This window comes from Hylobates moloch, unplaced genomic scaffold (assembly GCF_009828535.3).
Source record: "Hylobates moloch isolate HMO894 unplaced genomic scaffold, HMol_V3 SCAFFOLD_13, whole genome shotgun sequence".
NCBI lineage: Eukaryota > Metazoa > Chordata > Mammalia > Primates > Hylobatidae > Hylobates > Hylobates moloch.
Window position 1 is genome coordinate 104,009,351 of NW_026652288.1, and position 23,677 is coordinate 104,033,027.

The 23,677-nt window shown below is 52.0% G+C and overlaps 1 protein-coding gene across 5 annotated transcripts in view; it reads right to left on the reverse strand.

The window, feature by feature from the left end:
* XXYLT1 (xyloside xylosyltransferase 1) overlaps positions 1-23,677 on the reverse strand; it is a 192,206-nt gene that overhangs the window by 165,709 nt on the left and 2,820 nt on the right. The window contains exon 1 of one of the 5 annotated variants that reach the window (XM_058426849.1): positions 3,517-3,535. The exons of the other annotated variants lie outside the window; for them this stretch is intronic. The gene's annotated coding sequence lies outside the window, so the exon portion shown is untranslated. Of the gene's footprint in view, positions 1-3,516; positions 3,536-23,677 lie in introns of those variants that run through there. 5 annotated transcript variants of the gene reach the window in all.

Sequence of the window (23,677 nt, forward strand, 5' to 3'; positions counted from 1 at the left end):
AGCTAATTTCTAAAGCCATGTCCAATATCCATGCTCACAGCCTACTTTACTGACAGTTTAAAAGTGACAGCACCTCCTCCCCACACTGTCCTCACCGCACAACGTCCAATCGTTACGCTACCTCCTCACACTCAACTCCACCTCGCACTTACTGAACCGTCACTAGTTTCTAGGTAACCAGACCTGCAATGAACGTTGTAGGACTCCTGCAAGATTGCCATTGTGTCAGCAGAGATGGGCCCTATTCCAGTCATCCAAAACCTTAATATGACCAGGGCAGGGTAGGAGCAAATGTAACACAAAGACACCGGCCCACCGGACAGCAGGTGATGAAACGTCACACGTCACCAGGATGGCGTTATCTCCAGCAAGCCTGCGAGCTTCACCTGCACTGCCGGGAGAGCGGCTCTGGGTCCCGGGTCTCCAGCTTTGCTGCATGCACACATGGCTCTTGCTGGGGAGACTTATTAAAACACAGACTCCAGGGTCCTGAGCACAGAGATTCTGAGTCAGGGTCGGCAGTGAGGCACAGGAATCTTCATTTAAAAACCACTCCCGGCCAGGCGTGATGGCTCACGCCTGTAATCCCAGCACTTTGCGAGGCCAAGGTGGGCAGATCACCTGAGGTCAGGAGTTCAAGACCAGCCTGACCAACATGGAGGAACCCCCATCTCTACTAAAAATACAAAATTAGCCAGGTGTGGTGGCACATGCCTGTAATTCCAGCTACTCAGGAGGCTGAGGCAGGAGAATTGCTTGAACCTGGGAGGCAGAGGTTGCAGTGAGCCAAGATCACACCATTGCACTTCAGCCTTATGTGTAGCCCAAGATAATTCTTTTTTTTTTTTTTTTTTGAGATGGAGTCTCGCTCTGTCGCCCAGGCTAGAGTTCAGTGGCGTGATTTCGGCTCACTGCAATCTCTGCCTTCCGGGTTCAAGCAATTCTCCTGCCTCAGCCTCCTGAGTAGCTGGGATTACAGGCACACACCACCATGCCCAGCTAGTTTTGTATTTTTAGTAGACACGGGGTTTCACCATATTGGCCAGGTTGGTCTTGAACTCCTGCAAGTGATCGGCCCACCTTGGCCTCCCAAAGTGCTGGGATTACAGGCATGAGCCACCGCACCTGGCCCAATTAGTCTTCTTCTAGTTGGCAAAGGGAAGCCAAAAGAATGGACATACCTGTTCTAGAGTGTCCCAAGGAGGCAAGGGGTCCAGAAGCCATTTAATTTGAGTGGCAGCTGAAGGAACTATGGGTGTTTGCCTCACGTGGGAGTGGGAAGAGGCAGAGAGGATGATATGCACGTCCCCTCCAAATCTCATGTTGAAATGTGGTCCACAATGCTGGACATGGGGCCTGGCGGGAAGTACGGAATCATGGGGGCGGATCCTTCATGAATGGTTTAGCACCATCCCCTTGGAGGTAAGTTAGCTCTCGCTCAGGCGGTTCACGGCAGATCTGGTTGTAGAAGTGTGTGGCACCTCCACCCGCATCCACTCTCTCCTGCCCCTGCTCTCACCCCGTGATGTGCCTGCTTCCCCATCACCTTCCGCCATGACCGGAAGCTTCCTAAGGCCTCCCCCAGAAGCAAGCGCTGGCACCACCCTTCTCTACAGCCTGCAGAACCATGAGGCAATGACACCTCTTTTTAAAATAAATTACACAATCTCGGGTATCTCTTTATAGCAATGCAAAAATGGTCTAATACAGAAGACAACACAACCACACACACACCTGCTGATTTATTCTCTTTGACTCCTTCTCCATCTAGCACACTTGTGTTTATACCAGGTTTTTTCTTGCCTATAATGAAGAGAGGATAAATGGCTACAATAAACCCCTTCTCTCTCTCAAAATCTCAATTTGCTTTTGACTCAGGCGCTCCTAACAGAGCAACAATCAAGCATCGGTCCCCAGGAAGACAAGGCTATCACGACTGGAAGAAAGAAGAGCTGGGCAAAGGATCCAGTGCCCTCTCTGTGCCCAGTGTGGCCAGACCTGCTCTCCTTCCCCTCACCCTGCTCATGTCTTCCTCACCTCCAATGGCAAGAGGGTCTTTGGCAAGCAGATATAGGGACAAAGACCGTGTTAGCACAGCAATACAGAGTGGGTCTGTCTTGCAGGTACCGCACCTTGTGGACCTTCAAACACCCGGGACTTCCAGATGAATTTCCAGGATGACCATGAGGAACTATGGCAAACCAGCAGGATGGAGCCATGTCCCTGGAGGGAGAGCAAGACTCAGGGGAAAGATGAGAGGAATGAGCAGTGAGCAGAGGCACAGGGGGTGAGCCCTGGACACTCCTCCAGGCTGATGAGGAATAAACCACAAGGTAGCTCCAGAGGTGGGGGTGAGCAGGGGTCTGTGCTATCCTCTGGACTCTGTGTGTTCGTGACCAGCCAACAGTGAAGTTACAATGTGGCCACATGGCCTTCCAGACACCGTGACACACGCTGAGGGGTTCCACAAGCATAAATCCATGATTTCTTTAACACAGTCTATCCAGCCCCCACAGCCACAGCCAGAGAGCCAGTCCCAGACTCCCAGCCGGACCCCGGGAGGGCGGCGCACCCTCCCCGGCGCCACTCGCCACTCGGCACCTGCCGCTCCAGCCTCCTGGTCCCAATTTCTGTCTCTCCACACTGAGCAGGCATTTGTAAAAACAAATGCACGGAGTCACTCACCATCTGTTTTTGGCACTCGCTAAAGAATACTTTGAGTGAACTTTTTTGAAATAATGCTACACAGTGGGTAGAAGCATTCCTTAATTCACCTTTTCTATAAATCATGTTTTGCTTTTTGACATTTAATACTAAATTTTCCTGACAGTAGAAGCTGTTTTTCTAAAAAATAACGTGTTCCACCCCAAAAAAGGAGGGGAAGAGGTATGACAGCGAGGGAAAGAGAGGAAGAAGATGGGAGAAGAGAGCGAACGGCAGTTCCAGGATTTCACTGTGAAATCTGAGGCTGGGCGGTCACACTCCACGTATTCACCAAGCCGAGCAGTGGGAGGGCTGTGAGAGCTTCTTAGCCAGATTCCTCGATTTGTCCTTTTTTCGTGTGGGAACCATCCCATGACCTATGACCTCCAAAGAACACTGCAGCTTTACCAGGAGTAACACCCAAAGGAGGCACTGAGCCAGATTCTGTCACGCGGGCAGGAAGGTGGCCTGAGCCGGGAGGCTGGTCCCCATCTCCCGCACCCCATCCTCGTGCACAGCTTCCTCTAGGGGCCGGCCTCTCTTGAAACTGGCATTGAGCCGCAGTTCCGACGGGTTGGGGACAGAGCTGGAGCCCAAGGTGGAGAGCCATGATCCCCGGACATCCCTGCCAGGCTCGAACCCTCCGCCCCCAGGGCAGGCTCAGCTGCTGTATTAGCCTGTTCTCACACTGCTATAAAGAACGACCCAAGACTTGGTGATTTACAAGGAAAAGAGGTTTGATGGACTCACAGTCCTGCATGGCTGGGGAGGCCTCAGGAAACACACAATCATGGCGGAGGGGACACATCTTACCCTAGCGCAGCAGGACAGAGAGAGACAAGGGGGAAGCGCCACACACTTTCAAACAGCAGATCTCCTGGGAGCTCATTGACTCTCACGAGAAGAGCAGGGAGGAAGTCCCGCCCCCGTGGTCCAATCACCTTCCACCAGGCCCTTCCCCCGACACGGGGATTACAATTTGAGGTGAGATTTGGGTGGAGACACAGCCAAACCTTATCAGCCGCTTTCCAAGGCTGCCTGCTCTCCTGGGTCTCACAAAGCCCCTCGTCCAGTGCTCCCTGAGATTGGCACACACACATCCAGAGGGGTGCGAAAGGGAGTCCTGCAGGCACACGGACCAACCACTTCAATACTTACAGGCTTATATTGTTGTGCAAAGTACTAAGAAAAAAGCTTTAGAACTTTGATTTCAACAGATACTACCTCACGAGGGGCTAAGGAGAAAAGAAGAAAAAGAAAAAGGAGTTGATATGGTTTGGCTGTGTCTCTTCCCAAATCTCCTCTTGAATTCCCACATGTAGTGGGAGGGACGCGGCAGGAGGTAACTGAATCGTGCCGGCAGGTCTTTCCCGTGCAGTTCCTGTGACAGTGAGTAAGTCCCATTAGATCTGATGGTTCCGTAAGGAGGAGTTTCCCTGCACAGCTCCCGCTTCCCTGCACAACAACAACACAACAAAAGACGGGAGTTTCCCTTCTTTTTTTGCCTGCTGCCATCCATATAAGACATGACTCGCTCCTCCTTGACTTCCACTATGATTGTGAGACTTCCCCAGCCACATGGAACTGTAAGTCCATTAAAATGCCCTTTTTCCTTGGCCAGGTGCAGTGGCTCACACCTGTAATCCCAGCACTTTGGGAGGCCAAGGCGGGTGGATCACCTGCGGTCAGGAGTTTGAGACCAGCCTGGCCAACAGGGTGAAACGCCGTCTCTACTAAGAAAATACAAAAATTAGCTGAGCGTGGTGGCAGGCACCTGTAATCCCAGCTACTTGGAAGCCCGAGCCAGGAGAACCGCTTGAACTCGGAGGGAGGAGATTGCAGTGAGCCAAGATTGCGCCACTGTACTCCAGCCTGGGAAACAGAGTGAGACTCTGTCTCAAAAAACAAACTCCTTTTTCCTGTATAAATTACCCAGTCTCGGGTACATCTTTATCAGCAGCGTGAAAATGGACTAATACAGGAGCCAAATTAAAATATACGTGAAGTAGGTAATACTGCAGACAGCTCTAGGACACTGGGAAAATGCAGGAAGGAAACATGCAGATGGAATTTTGGATGCACTGTTCACATCCATCGCCTCCTTCTGTGGGTGAGACACTGTGTTTAAAAGGCCAAGTGCGGCACCAGCAGCCAGGGGGAGTTCAACATGCTGATTTCCCCGCCTGACGTCAGAACCTACTCACCTAATTCACCTAATGTCTCATCTAAAGCCTCACACTGAATCCCTTCCTGTAACTTCAAAAGGTTACACCCACCAGGCGATGTTCAGGATCCGGCACTTTTCTAAGCAGCACCATGCTATATAAAACAGGCACAGGGCTCACATCAGAGGCATACGGCTCACATCAGCACACGATGGGCACGTGGCTCACAACAGGCGCATGGCACATGACAGGCACATGGCACACTGGCACCTGCTCTTCATGGGACCACAAAGAAAGGAAACGTGTCAGGCAGCAACGTAGACAGACATGAGCTCATCTCATCCTCGCCATCACCATGCCCCGTGGAAAGGAGGCAGCCGTGGCCAGAGAGGGGAAGGTCCCTGCCCCAGGTGACTTGGTCGATGGCCAAAGCCCAGATTTCAGCCCAGGTCTCGCCGATTCCAGAATACACTCAACCTTTCAGGCACCGCACCAGGGTTGCCCTCGCTTCACTTGTCCTATTTGACTCCTTCATTAAGGGGCACAGCTCCCACTGAGCCTGCTCACTACAAACCCAAGTGCTGTCAAAAGAGGTAAACGTGTGGTCTGTAGCCCTCTTGATGTCACATACTTCAAGTCCACGCATAAATAAACTCTAATGGAGAAAACCTCAACATCCCAACCTAGTAGCGGCCCTTTCCTGATGGATCCAGAATCCCTCCACCGCCCACCACTGCCACAGCTTCCCCAGGCCAAGCACCATCCTCTCTCCCCCGGGCCAGGGTGATGGCCTCCTAAGGGTCTCCCCGGCATTCTACTCTCCACACGGAGGCCAGAGCCCTCCTCCTCTGACCCAGTCAAAGCTGGAATCCTCACTCCGATGCCGGCTGGGAGCTGCCCTCCTCCTGCTAGCTCTGGCACTGATGTCCACTGCGCTCACCCAGGCCACTGCGCTGAGCCTCCAACACAGCAGCTCCTCACGCCTGCCGCCTGGATGCTCCTCCCCAGGGCTGCCCAGCCAGCTCCTTCTTTCCTTCAGGTCTTCACTCAATGTCACCTTTCAGTGACAGGTTCCCTGCGCATCCAATTAAAAACTGCAACTGGCCGGGCGCGGTGGCTCACACCTGTAATCCCAGAACTTTCGGAGGCCGAGGCAGATGGATCACCTGAAGTCAGGAGTTTGAGACCAGCCTGGCCAATGTGGTAAAACCCCGTCTCTACTAAAAAATACAAAAATTAGCTGGGCGTGGTGGCACATGCCTATAATTCCAGCTACTTGGGAGGCTGAGGCAGGAGAATCACTTGAACCCAGGAGGCAGAGGTTGGAGTGAGCAGAGATCACGCCACTGCATTCCAGCCTGGGCGACGAGAGTGCAACTCCATCTCAAAAAAGAAAAAAAAAAAACCCTGCAACCACCTCCATACTCCTGGTCCTCTTCTGCTGACACACGGTATAACGTACTCACCTGCTAACATATTGTATGATTTATTCATCTGCTTTTCATGGAAGAACGAAATGAAAAGAAACCTAACCCTTTATGAACCCCTACTTCACCGTCTCCCAGGCAGCAAACTAGACATTTTAACAGCTCATCTAGTCCTCTTCCTGCCAGGATGTAAGTGCTACAAGGCAGGGACTTTTCACCTGTTCTGTCTCTTCTGTTCATTGATACACCCAAGTTCCCAGGACAGCACCTGGCACATAGTAGGTGCCCAGGCTGAATGACGACTTCAGATAGCAGCAATACTGGACGGGGTTGCATGGATCTTAAAAATGCTCATCTCAAAGCAGCACTCATTTGCCTCGGGCTTTTGTGAATGACACACAAGGACCAACCTAGGCTTCCCTCTGTCGGCATAAATGTGCACTGGCCAGATGGCGCTGGGATCTGAGGACTCCCTCAAGCTACGTGAAAGCACAGACCATCTCACTGAGCACAGCCGCAGGAAGGAGACAGCCAAGTCATCCTCGCACGAGGCCCCTGCTGCCCTGCGGGCAGGTCCCCCACCTCCACCGCACCTGCTGGCTCCCCAAGGCTCAGGCCTAGCAGACCATGGTTAGGAAAAGCAGAGACCACTTGCTAACTGCAAAAAATCAAGTGGATGACCAATATGGGTGGAGCTAAGTGGTCACCCAAATCACTGATGTGACCCCATGTATTTCTGACAGGGAAGACGGGGCCCAGCCAGGTGGCAAGGGGCTATCCACAGGTTAGGCAGCAGGTCCCTATAGGAGCCAGCCCAGAAGCCAGGCCCCCGGCCCTTCTCATACAGCCCTGCACCTACCCATGAAGGGAGCAAGGCCAGGACAGACACCTGTGAAGCTGCGCTGAGCACCAGGTCCAGACTTCAGTGAGGGGTTGCTCTGCCTGCAGCTGGAGGCACCCTCCTCTCTACCCTCCTCAGAGACTCTGAACGCTCTGGGAAGGTTGGCGCCAGTGTCTGCACAGCCAGGAAGTCTTAGGTGGCACGAAGGAGCCACTCAGGTCTGCTCTCAAAGTTGCCCTCCTATCCTATTTCCAAAGTTGCCCCCAAGCCTCTACCTCCTGCCTCAAAGGCAGCAAGACCCACACCAATAAAAGGGAGTCTCCGCCAAGTGCTCAAGAGAACGTGGAATGGGAAGGGGAACAGCCACCTGGAGGGGAGCTCACCAGGGTCCTGCAAAGCAGAAGATGCACACACCCCTGGAGAGCCTCAAGCACATTGTGTGCCCAGGTGTTCACAGTGGTGGGAGTGACAAAACAGGGGAACCGCCCAGCCATCTCTCAGAAGGCAAATGAGTAAACGGAGGTCCACCCACAATAAAATACTACGCAGCAATTAAAATGCCCGGGCAAGACTTCCATGTATCAGCAAAGATAAATCTCAAAATCATAATTCTATGAAATCTCATACTCACAATGAAATGTCAAATGGATATATGAGTGTTCACATAACTGCTGAAAACATACAAAGCACTAATACATATATATTTTATGCATACATATGTGGTAAAAATTAAAAACATACAAATTGCACAAAACACACCAACTTCTTCTTTGTGACAGTAAATACCTCTGGAGGGAGTAGGATGGAGAAGAAATAGAGTGAGCTTTAGCTACGTCTACAATATTTTATTTCCTTAAAAACAGAATCTTAAGCAAATAGAGAAAACTGTTAGCACCTATTTAACTTACACAGTAGAAACAAAGGTATCTGTTACTTTTTTTTTTTTTTTATTTTTCTGTTTTGGCTTGTTTCAGAATTAAAATTTTTTAACATCTAAAAAATATATCATGACAGGCGAAAAGTGGGGCTGTGTAATAGAAATTAGCAGGAAAAATTCTTTATAATAAAGAGGCAAGAGAGGGGGTGCTGAGGAGCAGTCCTGATAGACCTGATCTTCACGTGTTAATTTGTGGGAACAGGACCACATAGGACTGGGAAGTGTTTCTTGTGGAGAATCGATGAAGGTTCCTGGGAACAATTCAAAAGAAGAACCCCCCCCCCCCCACACACACACACACACATACAGAGAGAGAGAGATTCACTGTGGTGTTATTTATTGTGTGAAAAAAACAGGAACTCACAGCTCAGGTTACAAAAGAAATATGACCATAACGTATGCTACAGTGATACGAACAAGAAGCTGGAGACAGGGCAGCGAGGCGGGGAGGCGTTTATGGCATACACCACCGCAGGTGGGTCCCCTATTCAGTAACATGAGTAGAGAACAAAATTCCCCCGCTCCATCCAAATTAGGCCTGCAAGAGACAAGGGCTCAAGGGAACATGGGAAAATGAAGACGGTTTGTTGAATGAGATTTACAGCTTTCCACTACCTGGAGAAGCAAGTCACAAAGGGCTCTCCGTGGAGCCCAGGCACTGCACCCCGGCTGCCCGCTTTTCTCCAAGCACTTTCTCCTGCCCTTTTCTCGGACCCTCCCTCTCCCCAGGGCCCAGGAAGGCTGTCCTAAGGCCTACTCCTCTCCTGGGGCAGTGAGATTTCCCTCTCATATTTGCAGGCTGGAAAAAATCTCCTAAAGACTCCCACAAATCAGGTCCAGATGCTGCACATGTCACAGAAAAAGGCTGAGAAGTCAACAGCTCCAGAAATCAGGAGGCTAAGTGGCAAGATCCCGTTTCATTTCCCAAGGCCCCTGCTTAAGACAGAGCCTTCAGTAAAAGAAATGTTTTCCTTTTGCATTTGCCTTAAAATGTCCCCCAACTCTCTGAGAGCCACATCAGTTCTAAAAACTTCAACTGCTCACATTTCTTTTTTTTTTTTTTTTTTTGAGAAGAAGTTCTTGTCTCCCAGGCTGGAGTGCAGTGTTGTGATCTCGGTTCACTGCAACCTCCGCCTCCTGGGTTCAGGCAATTCTCCTGCCTCAGCCTCCTGAGTAGCTGAGATTACAGGTGCCCGCCACCACGCCCAGCCAATTTTTGTATTTTTAGTAGAGACGGGGTTTCACTATGTTGGCCAGGCTGGTCTCGAACTCCTGACCTCAGGTGATCCGCCCGCCTCGGCCTCCCAAAGTTCTAGGATTACAGGCATGAGCCACCGCGCCTGGCCTGTTCATATTTCTGATCAAAGCGAAAGCCACTCGGTGAGCCCAAAGAAGAGACCAGTAAGCAGGGCCAGCCTACCTGGCAGTTTACATCCTCTGCAAATGCTCAGCAAATTCAACTATGTAGCCAATCACTCTTCCCTGAAGTGAGTTTTAAAGGGTAACACCAGAGGGAAACGGTGCTCTCAGACAAGTCACGGGGGTGCCCGCTGCCCAGCTCTGCACCAGGGAGCACCCCCACCGGGGTGGGGAGATTTCCCTCTCACATTTCCAGGCTGGAACAATTCCCCTGAAGACCCCCATAAATCAGCCCCAGGGGGCCCTCAGGGCTTGGAGACTCTGGCCACACACGTCAGCAGTGACTGCCCAGGCCTGGCAGGTTCTCCAGGGCCTCAGCCCCAGGGCCTGGGACCAAAGCCCCACCCTGCACTGACCACAAGTTAAACTTGCCCTGAAACTGGGGTCAGCAGCAAAAACAACACGCCCCTGACCCTCCCAACCACAGGCCACAGGCTCGAAGCCCAACGAGGTGATTTCCAAAGTGCCCTCTGCTCCTGGGAAGCCATTCCCTGAGCCGGAAGCTTGTTCCTTTTCCACTGTGAGGAAACTGGGGGCCACATGGCATCACACAGAGCTCTCAGCAGGCTCAGTCACCCTCTCACTCTTGCTCAGCACGTCCACGGGGCATAATTAAGTCTGTAGGCTGCGGGATCTCTGTGCCAAAATTGCTCTTTTGTTTCCCAAGGCGAACTCGAGCATCTGGAACCTGGGCATCCAGGCAACAGGCTCGCATGGCCCAGATTCAGGGGCAGCCACCTGCGCCAGGCTGGAACCTGACACAGGGTGAGCAGGTGAGCCACTGAGCAGGACCGTGAGGTGGCATGCTAAAGCTGGGCACAGCCACCAAGGGCGGGACACAGACCTGCAGGGCCTTCACGGGGCCAGGGCAGTGCCTAAGGGTCCACCTAGCACGCGTCAAGCACAAACAGGTGCGCTATGCACATTCAGTCACTTAACGTCGCCCCCACACCAATGTTTTGGGGCAGATGATATGACTGGGCCCCTGCTGCAGAGAGGAAGTGGTTCAGAGAATGTAAACAACTACCCCCCCACCTCCCAGAAAGATGAGGTAGAGTCAGAATCTAAAGCGGCCCATCTGTAGCCAACACCATACTCATTCAAGAGACACACACCCATACCTGCACCAGCTGCGCAGGAAGGAGAAAGAAGTCAGACCCGGACCCTATCCCCAACCGCCCCAAGCTGGGAAATTCACCAGCACTGCGGACAGAGCAGGGGATAACAGCAGCATCCGAAAGACCCATAAGGCCGTAGGTTTGCAGAGGGAATGCAGTCCCTCAGCAAGGAGCTTGAGTCGGACTAAACCAGCAGAAAAGGCGGTTTCCGAGTACCATGCTCGCACAACAGGGAGCCGCTGCCCAGGCCCGGGGATCCCTGTGACAGTCACGGCAGGACTGGGGCTGCAGGAGCGCAGAGCCAGGCGGGAGACAGCGGCGGGGTTCCCTACCCCACACAGCTGGCACCCAGGGGCTCAGCCCCCAGCAGGACCCAGTCGGGCTGGGGACTCAGCTCCATCCAAGTGGGCTGAGCAGGGCCGGGCAATAGGATGGAGGGAGCCGTGACTCTGGGCCTGCAGCTGAGGAGGCCGCAAAGCTTCCTTCTGGAGCAGCCGATCAGTGGACGTAGAGCAAAGCCTTTCACTGTCCACAAAACACAGGCGACTGCAGGGAGTCACAAGTGGGTGAGATCCAAAAGCTGTGTCAGGCTAGGAACCAAAACAAAAGACAAACCAGCGCACAGAGCAAGCACAGAGCAGAACTGGCTTCCGAACACAAGGGAAGGCAGGCAGGGAGCCCATGGGTGCAGGGAACCAGAGAGGGCACAGGAGAGCTGCTCCCAGTCTCCCTTGTCCACTGAGCAGCTGCGTAGCCCTGAGCAAGTTGCTTGACCTCTCTGGGCCCCAGTTTTCTCATGGATAACATGAATAGACTCAACTCCAGGACCACAGACTGGACTCCTTCCAACCCAGACCTCTTCTGCAGCTCAATGAGGGAGGTGGGGCTCCAACACCTCAGCCTGTAAATCCCACCTCCTAGAAAGAGGCTCCCTGCTGTTCTATGGGCAGCTCCTGGAGGACGGAGTGAAGGTCCACCCCGGGCAGCCCTGGGATTCTCCTGTTCTGTGCCACCCAGCTGATCAGGGGAAGAGGCCACCCAGTCAGCAGCAGGCACAGGGGCACCGCGGGAACCCTTCTGGTGGGGCCCCAGCTCTCACAGAGCATTCCTGGCTTTGGAGGGACAAGAACGAACCGCCAAAATCAATAGGCATCAGGCAGAGCACTGAAGAATCAGCAAGCCAGACGCCACTCATGGCTCCGAGCAAGCTCATCTGTGCAGCCTCTTTCTAGGGGAGACTAGCTACCCTCCCAGGCCTGACTGCTCCGAGGTTAAATGAGGGAGAAAAAGCAGGATCCAGCATGGTGCCTGCCACCTAGGGGCTCCTGCGATGGTGGCAACTGTGGCTCATTGACGGTGATGATAAACCTGAGACAGCTCTGGTCATTGCACGCCCCTTGCCCTCATGCTCCGCAGGCCTGAGGTGCGGCCTCGCACAGGGCAAGACCCGAGAAATGAACCAGTCCCTCCCAGAGGATGGAAGGAAAGTCAGCACGGAAGCCTCACCTAGGGTCATTCCAGGGATTATCTCAGAAAGAGGGGAAGAGCAGCCTCCTCACGCCCCGCAACCTCTCACCCGCACATTCAGGATGGGGTCTAGAAAGGACATGAGCTCTGTGAGCCCCCAGCACTGTTTATACACGCCCGGAAGAGAACAGACTGTTACTCAGAGCCGAAGCGCCCCCACTCCTCTTATAGATGAGAAACTGAGGCAAAGACACCAGAAGGCCTTGCTAACGGAAGCCAGGGTCAGAGGAAGACCCAGAACTCAGCATCAATAACATCTGGGCAGGACTCTGTCCACCACACTCCAGCTGAAGTGAGCGCCCGGGGCAGGTGCAGGCTGAAGAGCTTGCCCAGGGCACTGCTTGCCAGCCGGGACTCTAGGCAGACCAAGCAACCTCCCCGGGGCTCTCAGATGAGGGAGACAGGTGAAGCCCCTTGTACCTCCCAAGGGCCAGCATCAGCATTTCTTCATGGTAAGGTAATGCAAGGGGGACAGTTCCAAAACCCAAAACACCACTGACACTTCATAGCTAGTGTCAGGCTGGATGACTTTCTGCAGGAGAACCCATGACAAGAGGGACCGGGAAGCTCTCTTTACAAGCTTGAGGCCTCTGTAGGTGGCCACGTCCTGCAGGTCTGAGCCACGTCCTGCAGGTCTGAGCCACGTCCTGCAGGTCTGAGCCACGTCCTGCAGGTCTGAGCCACGTCCTGCAGGTCTGAGCCACGTCCTGCAGGTCTGAGCCACGTCCTGCAGGTCTGAGCCATGTCCTGCAGGTCTGAGCCACGTCCTGCAGGTCTGAGCAGCATGTGCACAGGACATCTGACGGGCATCGGTGCCCAGCCATCCCACCCCGGCCTTCCATGGCTGCACTCACACCACACTGCCCACCGTGCTGGCATCCAGCTCCTCCAGTGTGCGAGCCTACGCAGTCCTACTCAGGCCAGGCCTTGCGACACTCCATCCTGGAGACAGAATGAAATAAGACACAGCCCTCATCCCCCAGCAGCTGGCAGAAGGGCCAGTGTCTGCTCGCCAGGAGCCAGGGGAAAGGGGCTCACCAGGGTGGAGGTGAGAGGTAGGTCCCCACATATCTGGCACCGTCCGAGCTTCATCATGAAAGGCGAGTTAATCAGATGAAGATGGGAGGAATGGGTGATCTGCGGAAGAAGCCCCTGAGCAAAGTCCCAGAGGTGGGAAGTGGCCGGGGTACACCGCACAAGACTACAAAGGATTCATCATCCTGACAAGCAGCAGCTCCCACTCCAGAGCACAGGCCGGCTAGCATCACAGAGGGCCAGGTAGGGCCAGGGCCCGTGGGGAAGGGATGTGATGAAGATGAGCCTCTTCCTTCCAGCAGGAGAGAGAAAGTGTGGATACGCCTGAACGTCAAATAAGGCTAAGGTGTCCTGTGCTTTCAGAGAGAGGCAAACAATATATTGCCAAGAGGTGGGGGAAAGAGGAGTGCCAGAGAAGAAAAAAACACAGTAGTTTGGAGAATTGAAGACTTGCAAGAAATGGGGACACCGGAAATAAACCTGGGCAGAAAGCTGTTTTGCAAGCTAGCTGCACTGCCCTCCAACTGCATCAACGGTATCAGCATGGTGAATAAACAGGTATGTGCTTTCTAGAGTGACGACAGCAGGGTGTCAGCTCCCAACACACCTATTCCAGTACCGTTATTAGCACCCACCGTTGACCAGGCACCTGCCATGTGCCAGGCTGAGCTGTCTCATTTCATCTGTTTTGTGAGCAGCAGGCCTGTGCTATCCCCAGGGCTGCCTGAGCAGGGGCGGCAGGGGCCAGCCTCTGGGAGACTAGTCCCACCAGCAGAGAATGGCTTAATCGGGGCTGCTTAATAGTCATTGCCCTAATAAATAACACAAATGGCTTTAATTTAAAACACATTAACTTAACAGCAGGCTTTCTGCCAGCTGATGAGGCCTGGCTCCACTGCTCAGAACAGGCAAGTAGGTAGAGTTGCCTCTTGGGGTCAGAGCCGTGAAGTCAATGTCCCTGTGGCTTGCGGGGAAGGCGTGGGACATGATGTTGCCCTGGTCATCCTGACTTGTCCTCCACAACCCCACACGACGGTGAGTGGTCCCAGGGCGAAAGACAAGAGCCCTGGATGGGAAGAGTGTGAGGAAGGGCAGCAGGGAGGCCTTCGGGCCCTGCCAGGCGGCCCTTCCAGCAAGCAGGCAGCCGGGCTCCTCCTCCCAGGGAGAGGCCTCCCGCCCCAGGAACAGGCCTGGGAAGCCCTCATCTCGCCGCGAGGACAGTCGCGTGGGACAGGCCTGTAAGGTGGCATCCGAGTCCCTCCCGCAATTAACGACGCCGGGCTCCAGGCCAGCGCCAGGGACAGACCCAGCACCAGGGCGCCCCCCGGAGCCGGCCTCTGGCAGCCTCGGGTGTTTTGCCAAATTCCCCCCCAGCGCCAGGATACCCAGGAGCCACCCCCACCACGCGGCTCCAACAGACGTGTTTCCCACACTGGCTGCGGAGGCCCGCCGGGTGTGACGGGGACCAGGCGGACTGGAAAGGATGTGGCTGGGGCCCCGGGGAGGACCAGGCAGGAGCGACGGGCCTCCCCATGCATCCTCCCTCCGACTGTGCGGCCGGATCGCCAGTCCCAGTGGCTCGGCCCCGCCTTCTCCAAAGGGCTCATCGAGGCCGGTTTACCAGCGGCCCAGGAAGGAAACGACCGCCCGCCACAGCCCCGCCGACTGCCTTTCATTTCAGGGCTTTCGAAACAAGGGAGGGCGGGGCTAGAGGAGGAAAAAAAACACCCCGCGGGAGCCTCAGGCTTCGGGGGCTGCAGCCGCGCGCACCTCGCTGGCCGGGGGTCGGGCGCGCAGACGCGGTGCCGCGGCGCCCCCAAGCGGCCGCACGGGGCACTGCACTCGGGCGGGGGGAGGGACCGCGCCGCGGAGTAGGGACCAGCTCCGCCCAACGCGAGACGCCCGCGGCCCCTCCTCTCTAGACTGGGGGCCCCGTGCTGACCGCAGCCGCGGAGGGCCTCCAGCGCACATCCCGGAGCACAGGACAAAACCTGTGCCTGCACCGCAGCCCCATCCAGCTCCCGCAACACTGACCCACCTGGGCAGCCTCGGGCGCAGGGCAGCTGGAAAGCCAGCCCCGGAAACCGCGCGGATTCTGCCTCCTGGAGGTCCGACTGCATCCTCCCGTCCCGGGCGAGACACATCCAGGGGGAGACAGGGAGAAGAAGCCCCCTAGGATAGGTGAAGACGACAGGCCCTGCCACCTCCACTGTGGGTATTAGGGTGGGCTGCCTCTCGACCCACCCTTCCGAAAAAGACGGGACTGCCGCTAACACCTCCCTCAAACAGCAGAGGAGGGGCCTGGGCTTGTTCTAAAGGCAGCTCGGTGTAGCACTTAGTCACTGCCCCTTTCTGGCCCAGGGTATCAGCTGGGCGGGGGACATTGCGCCCAGAGCTTCCTTCCTGCTCCGATGTTTGGTGAACCTGCAGCGCTCCCTGAAGCAGAGAGGGAAGCTGCACTCCCAGAAAGCGCAGTTTTGGTTCAGATTGAATGGATTTATTTGGGGTGTCATCAGCAGGCGGATGACAGACTGTGAGGTGGGCTACAGCCCAACCCTCATCCCCACACCCGCAGCCCTTTGTCACAGCTGCTAGCGGGGTCCTGAAGTGCCTCCTGCTGCTCTGGGAGCTCCGTAAGCCACCTGCTCTCAGCCTCAGGGATTCCACACCTCTTTCCCCAGCCTCAGCCATGCTCAAGTGAGGCGTCTGCACTTTTATACATTCTAAAGGCCTGAACAGGCCGGATGCAGTGGCTCACGCCTGTAATCCCAGCATTTTGGGAGGCCGAGGCGGGTGGATCACCTGAGGTCAGGAGTTCGAGCCCAGCCTGGCCAACATGGTGAAACCCTGTCTCTACTAAAAATACAAGAATTAGCCGGACGTGGGGGCACACGCCTGTATAATCCCAGCTACTCAGGAGCTGAGGCAGGAGAATCGCTTGAACCCGGGACATGGGACACGGAGGTTGCAGTGAGCTGAGAACACACCACTGCACTCTGGCCTGGAGGACACGGCAAGACTCCATCTCAAAAAGAAAAGAAAAAGAAAATTAAAGAAAAGAAAAGAGGGGAGGAGAGGGGAGGGGAGGGGAACAAATGTTGCCACTATGACAGAGCAAGACTCCATCACTAAATAAATAAATAAATGAAGTACTGAACAAATGTTGCTACTATTATTTTCCTAATCAAGACTTCATACTAGTAAACATCCCTTTGCTGACTTCAGGCACATCAGTGTACACGTCAGAAATTTCCAAACCATCTTCTCAGAATATGCCCATTTCTAGCGATGCTGTAACACCTTACAGGGTAAGGAGGGGAGAGTCAAGGTAATTGTTTTTTGTTTTTTTTTTAATAAAACGCATTTTGGTAAATATATTTTAAAAATACCAAATACATGTATGTAGTTGTCCTTAGCAACATGTAATCATCTCATCGTTTGTCATTAGGGAAATGCAGACCAAAACTAAAATGAGATACCACTTCACACCCACTAGAATAGCTGTAATTGAAAAGATGGATGATTACAAGTGCTGGTGAGGATGTGGAGAAACCAGAACCTCCACATACGGCTGGTGGGAATGTAAAATGGTATAGCTACTGAGTTTGGCAGTTCCTCAAAAGGTTAAACAGAATTAACCATTCCACTCCTAGGTTATACCCCAGTGATGTGAAGACATATGTCAACACAAAAACTTCTAAGTAAATGTTCACAGCAGCATTATTCATAATAGCCTCAAAGCAGAAACAACCCAAATGTCCATCAACTGATGAATGGATGATGTGGTTTATCCACATGATGGAATAGTATCCAACCATAAAAAAGGGTAAAGCATTAATGCAATGCTACAACATGAACCCTAAAAACACTAGGCTAAAAGAAGCCAGACACAAAAGACCACGTATTAGCCGAGCCCATTTGTAGTAAATACTCAGAAGAGACACATTTATACAGACAGCAAGCTGATTTGTAGTCTCTAGGGACGGGGGAGACAGGAGGATGGAGAGTGACACTAATGGATACAGGGTTTCTGAGGTGACAAGTGTTCTAGAATCAGTGGTCATAGCTGTACAACCTTGGGAATACACTAAAACCCACTGGATTGTATACATTAAATGAGTGAGCTTTATGGTACATGAATTACATTTCAATTTTTATTGCAAAAAAAAGTAATCATCTATCTTTTTAAAATATGGTCTACAAGTCAGGAAGTCATGAGGAATGACTGATGCCCAAAGCTGGAGCAGTTAATCCATGCACTGAGGCCCCCACAGATTTTATAAATCCCCATCGATCGGTGTATTTCATCTATATCATGACCCCAAGGCTTTGCCTTATCATTTCAACACATACTTGCAGGCTTCTCCAGAGTTTATTGTATTCGATACAATACTATACAAAGTTATTCCCCATAGATCTGTGATTACAAAGTTTTCCATAAGAGACATACATTGGCACACAAACTACTACAGTTGTTTTCATGAGTATATTACAATTTAAAAGAATGCCACTGTTAAAAGCATTTGATAAAGTATGCACTGTTCTTTCTCTAAACACTGCCATATAAAATGTCAGCCCATCTTTTCAAAGGGCCTCTCCCTTCAGGACACGTTTCTTTGATCACCTCTTTTCCAGACCATCATAACTTATTCAAAAGTTTCCTTCAGGTGCAAGGTGCCTGCTGCTGTGACAAGCTGGAAAATCCATTGCATTTGCAGGGTCACCTGCTTATCATCAGCTTCATCAATGAGACAGCCAGCATCAAGGTCAAGGTCTTCACATCCAGGCTTCTCTCAAGCCCCACCAAGGAGCTAAGATGTTCAACTTTTCCAAGTCACTCACAGGTTTGCTCTTGCACTCAAAGAAACTCTGAGAATCCCCCACTGCATTTCACCATGTGCCCAGTCATTCCTAGTCCTTGGCACATGCTCCTCCTGGAACCCAACAGGGTAAACCTGTTGGTAACCCGACCTGTAAAGTGGATGCTAAGGTTGAAACGGTGTCCCCTGGAAATGTGAGCCCTGGTGATGCTGCTGGGAGGTGGGGCTTTTATGAGCTGATGAAGTCATTCAGAGGGATTCATGCCTGTCTCCCAGGCCTGGGTTACTTCTCTTGGGAGGGAGCGAGTTCTCACTCTCATTCACGGCACTGGATGAGTTACCAAGAGTGGCTGTTATAAAGCCAGGTGCCCCTCACGCTGTGCCCCATCCGCATGCCTCTGCTTCCCTCCCCAGAAGCTGTCACCATGCTCTTGGACTTCCCGGCCTCCAAAACCTCAAGCTAAATAAATATCTTTCCTTTCTAAATTACCCAGTCTCAGGTATTGTTATGGTGACAGAAAACAGACGAGGATCGTGGGGGATGTGCAGTTTCCTTCTTCCTCCTAATTTGTCACCAGGAAATGGAGCAACCCAGTCTCAGGCTTTGAAAGAGGCTGAGGTTTGAGGGAAAAGGGGCAGATCACTGACAACCCTTCTAGGATATCCTGATTTTAATCACTATAGTTATTAGTTAGTCAACTATAAATATTTATTGAGAACATAGAATGTGCCAGAAACAGTGCTGAGACTATAGTGTTGACGGCAAAAAGAGGAAGCACCCATTCTCCATTGTTCTGTGCTTCTATATGGAGGATGCTCTCCTGGACAAACACTCCGGCCTCTTGCTCCCTGCCCCATCCTCCTCTCCTCCTTGCACACTAACTCGTCCTTAAGGCAGGAGGAGAAACTTATCTGACAGGTGAGTTTGGGAGGCAAGTCAGCCCCGGCCCTCACCTCTCTCTTCTCCGGAATCTACCTGTGCAGAACCTGCCCATCCCTGCAGGGAGGCAAGCAGCTGCCAGAGCTGTCTGTGCCTCCAGAAGTCTGTCCAGTTCTTGTGTCCCAGGTTAAGAGACTGCTTGCCTGCTCTATCACTTCCAACTCAGGCCAGAAATAAGGATGGCATCTATGGGGTTCCCGTAAACCTCAGTAGGTGAAGGTAGGCAAGGTCTCTGCCTTCTGGAGGTTACCTTCCAGGAGGGAGACACAGAGACTACAAACAAGTTAACAGGATAGTTACTTGCTCAAACATGCAGAGCACACTCCAGCCTGAGACCCACACACTTGCAGGTGCCTCAGACGCACTCTCGCCCAGAGGGCTGTGGCTCCCTCACTTCCTTCAGGCTCTGCGCAAATGGCACCTTATCCATGGAGCCTTCCCTGACCACCTATGCACCACGGCTAACAACTCCCCACACTGACAACCACATATTTCTATCTCTTCAGCCTGCTTTATTTCTCTCTGTAGAACTGATCACAATCTGACTCACTCTATATTTATTTATTTGTTAAAAATCCATCTCCTATACATTTCCCGCGACTCCAGAATTTAAGCTCCATGAAGGCAGAAACTTGTCCTGTTCTCTGCTGTTTACAAGTACCTAGAACAGTGCCTGGCACAGGATATGCACTCAACAACACCCGATGAGTGAATACATGAAAAAATGAATACACGCTATAAAAGAAATGCACAGCTGGGCGTGTTGGCTCACGACTGCAGTCCAACATTTTGGGAAGCTAGGGCAGGAGGATCACTAGTTTGAGACCAGCCTGGGAAAGAAGGTGAGATCCCATCTCTATAAAACAATTTAAAAAAAAATTAGCTGTGCATGGAGGCACATGCCTGTAGTCCTAGCTACTCAGGAGGCTGAGGCAGGAGGATCCCCTAAGCCCAGGAGTTTGAAGCTACAGTGAGCTGTGATCACACCACTGTGCTCTACTCTAGCCTGCGAGGCAGACAGAAACCCTGTCTCAAAAAAAAAAAAAAAAAAAAAAAAAAAGCTCACACTTGTAATCCCAGCACTTTGGGAGACGAAGGCAGGTGGATCACTTGAGGTCAGGAGTTCATGACCAGCCTGGCCAACATAGTGAAATGCCATCTCTGCTAAAGATACAAAAATTATCTGGGCATAGTGGCAGGCACCTGTAATCCCAGCTACTCGGGAGGCTGAGGCAGGAGAATCGCTTGAAAGGAGGCAGAGGCTGCAGTGAGCCGAGATCGCACCCTTGCACTCCAGCCTGGGTGACAGAACGAGACTCCATCTCAAAAGAAAAAGAAAAAAATGCACAAGGTGATGGGAAAGATGAAGGCTGGCATGAGGGTGGGGTTAGATGGGAAAGATGAAGGCTGGCATGAGGGTGGGGTTAGATGGGAAAGATGAAGGCTGGCATGCGGGTGGGGTTAGAAGACAGATTCAGGGAAGGTCTTTCTGAACGGTTGACATTTGAGCTGGTAGCACAAGGGCAATACCACAAAGAAGCAGTCCTGCTGCGCTCCATGGAGGCCGCACAAACAGTGGCTGGTGGGCCCCGCCGCCTCTGCAGAGAGCTGGCCAGCATGAGGAAGGAGAGGAGACAGGAGAGGTGCTTGAGGCCTGTTCACTGTGATTTTTTTCCCGGAAGTCAGTAGAGTAGAACCATGTGATGAGACCGGACCCGAAACAATACACACAGCAGCACTGGGCTAAACTGGACTAAAGGCGACCCAGCAACACAGATGTGATGGCCCCAGCTCCAGCAGCCATCCTGGACCATGAGGACAGCGCCACTCTCAGGGATGGTGAAACAGAGAGCTGGAAGGAGCCGAGGACCCTGGTGACTTCACGAAGCCCCCATGCCAGCCCAGGAATGCCTACCTCTGGACTGCACTGAAATGAGACATAAATTTAACCTTGTTTAAGCCACCATTATTTGGGGGTTTCATGGCATATTCTGTCAAACCTGATCCAGCAGGGAAGGCACATGGAAGGGATAAGTCTTGATCTAAGTTTTATAAGTGTGAGACTGCACTTGACAGAAAGACAACAGATGCATCGCTTCTCGGCCTTTGGCTAAGATCAAGTGTAGAAAGACAACAGATGCTCAGAAGCAGAGCAAGCACATCGCCATGAGAAGGAACAGCTTGTCCTAGAACTCAGGAAGCTCAGCCACTGCTGTGGGTCTAGGACATTGAAATGATCTGGGAAGACAGGTAGCCAGAAGCCATTGGAGGTTCTGAATGGAAGCGATACAATAAAGGCAGCATTCTGGCCAGGTGCGATGGCTCACGCCTGTAATCCCAGCACTTTGGGAGGTTGAGGCAGGCAGATCATGAGGTCAAGAGATCGAGACCATCCTGGCCCACATGGCGAAACCCCATCGCTTACTAAAAAATACAAAAATTAGCCGGGTGTGGTGGCGGGTGCCTGTAGTCCAGCTACTCAGGAAGCTGAGACAGGAGAATCGCTTGAACCCGGGAGGCAGAGGTTGCAGTGAGCCAAGACCGCACCACAGCACTCCAGCCTGGTGACAGAGCAAGACTCTATCTCAAAAAAAAAAAAAAAGAAAAAGAAAAAGAAAAAAAAAAGGCAGCATTTTAGCAAGGTGAATGTGGCAGCCTTTCCCAGGTCAGCACAGCCAGAATAGCCTGGATGGAAGAGTCATAGTCAAACAGTTCCTGAATGCCCACTATGAGCCAGGCATCGTGCTCCCCACAGAAGGTTACCCAGAGGACAGGATGCCTGAGCTGGGTCTGAGAGACCAGCAGGAGCGCACTCCTGGATTTCTTACAGCAGTGACTCCCAAGCCTCCCTATGTAGCTCCATCCAAATACAGACCTCCAGGCCCCACCCAGGAGATTCTGAGCCCACAGGCTGGGGTGGGACCCAGGATTCTGTATTTTTAAAAGTGTCCCCAGGTGATTCTGATGCATTTAGAAAATGGACTTACTGTATAGGCTAGAAGCAGCTCCTATACTGGTACCTGGAACATAGCAAGTTCCGAAGTTTACTGATTAACAAATAATATGCTTCCCTGTTCACAGATAATAAACTAACAGATTGGCCAGGCGCGGTGGCTCACGCTTGTAATCCCAGCACTTTGGGAGGCCGAGGCGGGCGGATCACGAGGTCAGGAGATCGAGACCACAGTGAAACCCCGTCTCTACTAAAAATACAAAAAATTAGCCGGGCGCGGTGGCGGGCGCCTGTAGTCCCAGCTACTCGGAGAGGCTGAGGCAGGAGAATGGCGTGAACCCGGGAGGCGGAGCTTGCAGGGAGCTGAGATCGCGCCACTGCACTCCAGCCTGGGTGACAGAGCGAGACTCCGTCTCAAAAAAAAAATAAAATAAAATAAACTAACAGATTAATTAAAACTTTCAAACATATTTAAAACAAGATACATGACTCCTTTTTAGCTAATATCCAATTAGCCAAAATAAAATCTAAGGTCACTAATAATATTCTGTGATCTATTTCTGCAACCATTTCAGCTAAAAGGTGTTTCTATGCCACCTGAAAATGGCCTGAGACCTCGGTGTGTGGGCACCAGCCCCGTGCCAGTTCACTGCGGCCCTGCTCTGCATCTTGCAGCCATGCTGAGGTCCCAGAGCCATCCAAAGGGAAGAGGAGCCCCCAGGCTATCTTCAGACAGTTCTAACACAACTCAAATCAATTCTCCCTGGGAATAAACTGCCCCCTGGACTTTATCTTACAAGACAGAGGTGCTCCTTAAAGGGGAAATACGGCACAAAGGGAACAGCACTGACCTAGGATGCAGGTCCAGCCACAACTGAGTAACTCTCCAGAAAGCCTTGGGCAAGTTTCTTCACCTGTCATGCTATATACTCCAAATCCCTTCCAGCTCTGGCACAACCTGAGTGAGAAATTCTAGTTTCCTTCTTCCGACGCAATACTGAAAAAACAATTCCAGCATAAAATTCCCTCATCTGCCAGGTGCTAGGGAGGCAGCATTGAAGACATGTCAATGTCAATATCCTTAAGGAGTTTAGAGTCTAGCAAGGAAGACAAATAATTAATCCAACGATTATATCAATACAACTGTGATAAATGTTACTAAGGAAAAGTGCTTGGAGTCTGAAAGTGTGTAATGGGGGCTCAGGAAAGGTTTACCAAGGAAAGAACAGCAAAGCCGAGACCTGAAAGCTGAGTACTAAGGATGGAGGCAGGGAGTACTCCAGACAGAGGAAAGACATGGGTCATATGTTCTTTTCAGGAATATTCCAAACCTGAGGAAGAATTAAATCACACGTAAAATAAAGCAAACCTTTTAGAATCGTACATTTAAAGGAAAAAAAAAAAGCACTTTTCATCACAAACAGAAAAATTTACAAAATATGAACTCAAAAATCATGGGAATGCCAGGTGCAGTGGTGTGTGCCTGTAATCTCAGCTATGCGGGAGGCTAAGGCAAGAGAATAGCTTGAGCTCAGGAGTTCAAGACCAGCCTGGGCAACACAGCAAGAATTCTTATCAAAAACAAAACAAAACAAAGTAATGGAGGCCAGGCGCGGTGGTTCACGCCTGTAATTCCAGCACTTTGAGAGGCCAAGGTGGGTGGATCACCTGAGGTCAGGAATTTGAGACCAGCCTGGCCAACATGATGAAACCCCGTCTCTACTAAAAACACAAAAAATTGGCCAGGCGTGGTGGCGGGCGCCTGTAATCCCAGCTACTCAGGAGGATGAGC